The sequence below is a fragment of the Chrysochloris asiatica genome, unplaced genomic scaffold (genome assembly GCF_000296735.1).
Source record: "Chrysochloris asiatica unplaced genomic scaffold, ChrAsi1.0 scaffold00308, whole genome shotgun sequence".
Taxonomy (NCBI): Eukaryota; Metazoa; Chordata; class Mammalia; order Afrosoricida; family Chrysochloridae; genus Chrysochloris; species Chrysochloris asiatica.
The window spans coordinates 1,986,362-1,988,416 of NW_006408826.1; positions in this window are offsets into that span (position 1 = coordinate 1,986,362).

Sequence of the window (2,055 nt, forward strand, 5' to 3'; positions counted from 1 at the left end):
TGAGTTCTGATCATCCAGTCATTGAAGCCAGGTCAAGTGGGGATTATCTGTAAGTGTGTCACCACTTACTTTTTATATGAACTTGGACAGCTTCTTCAGTGCTCCAAGCTGGCTTCTTAATTTATCAGCATATTACGTACTTCTCAAGGTTTCAGTTAAAATTAGACTATTTTAAAGAACAGTGTCTGGCTTACATGTGGAACTCCATAAACATTGACCCCCTTGTCGGGATATCTGTGGATACTTATTTCTTAAGAGATGATATTATGTCCACACAGCTGCTGTTTGCTTTAATTACAAGCCAAATGCCTCATAGAAAAGGAAGTCTCATGAGTCCTGGCCTGGAATTTCAGTGCTGAAAAGTTGCCTCTTAAGTGGTTTTTAGTTCATTCATTTTATTGCCACCTAAACTCCAAAGGGTGCCAGCTTAGTTAAACTGTAGCACAAAGGCTGCCAAATATACAACACACTTTCTAAAATATATTTTTTGAAGACTCAATTTAATTAAAAAATATTTGAATGACCCTCTTTATATCTTTTTTTAAAAGTTTTTATTGTGAATTATGTGATAGTTTACATGGAAGAACATTAGCTTTACATTTATCCTATCTTACTTCATTTCATTGCAATGATTACAATCCCCTCCATGCATCATCAACCAAAGGGTACATCCTGTAAGCCTGCCCCCAGGCCATCAGCACACAGCCCCTCTCCCTCCCTGAGTTCAGAGTCCCCAGCTGCTCCATCTCTCCACATAATCATTTCTGCCTCTATATCTGGCATCACTGTTTTTCTGAGTAGGGTCCCGCACTCCGCTCTTCTCCCTTGATGGACCCAGGATCCTCCACTCCTGGACTACAAAGTCAACCACTCCTCTCTTTTTGTTACAAAACATTTACCTTTAAATTTGCAACACTCATAATCAGTCCTGATAGCAATTATTCACTATTGAATCACAAGAATCTTATCCCCATCTCCTTTCATCAGTCCCATCCAGACAGGTTGGAAAACACTCAGTGAAGAGTCTACATTCACCCGCACCCTCTGGAACTAGGCTCTCTCTTGAAAGCTTGTAGGCCAGTCACTTTGTGCCTTTGTAGCCCCCCCCCCGCCCCCCATTTGGGTAGCCAATGTCTAAGTTGTGCATCCCTGTCAACCCTGTGTACCAAGGAAGTGGGAATGATCCACGCTGTAAAGATTCATTCCCTCTTTTGAGCTACTACATCCATAAGCATAGGTCAAGTTCATCAAATTGTAGCAGATTACTCTTTTTTTCCTCTTCTTTCTTCCTCAGTTGAGTTCTGATCAACCAGCCATTGAAGCTAGGTGAAATGGGTACTATCTGCCAGTATGGGTGTTCTTGTGCATCTCCCCTCACTTCATATCAGCTGGACCCTTCACTCTCTGCTCTAGTCCTCTGTGGCCATGCCCATGTCCCTGGGCCCAGGAGTCTCCAGGTCTCGTCATACTGCTGGCCAACCATGTCTCAACCCAGGTTGAGAGGGGTCTATTGAACGTGCTGTTTTTCCCCCACTTCCGCTTATCGGTGACCAATGTGCTCAGCAGCAAGACCACATGACTACTCGTATATTCCCCTTGAATCTTAGTCTTAGAAGGGGGTTTGCCCTCAGGGAACCTGACCACTAACCTTGATGGCTCCCAGGCAAATGACTTGTTTGGTCTTGTAGTAGTCATTTTGACTGATGTTATTGTTTTTGATTGTTCCTGCTGGTCTTTCTTTCAAGTATCTTCTGTTTCTTCCAGCCATTGCAGGCTGCTCTACTTGTCCTTTCAGTGGAAATTCCCCACCTCAAAATGTTCTGGGTGAGGATTAAAATTCCACCTATGGTCTTATGCAATGGAAAGGCTCCACAGGAAGCCTCCTTCACTGGGCAAATTCTAGCCCAATTTTAGGTATACCAAAAGGAAATGGTTAATGTTCAACCGTTTCGAGAGGTAGCATATGATCAAGAGCCAATGATACTGAAGGAGGAAATCCAAGGTACATTTAAAGAATTGGCAAAAAACAAGGCACCAGGAATTGATGGAATAAAA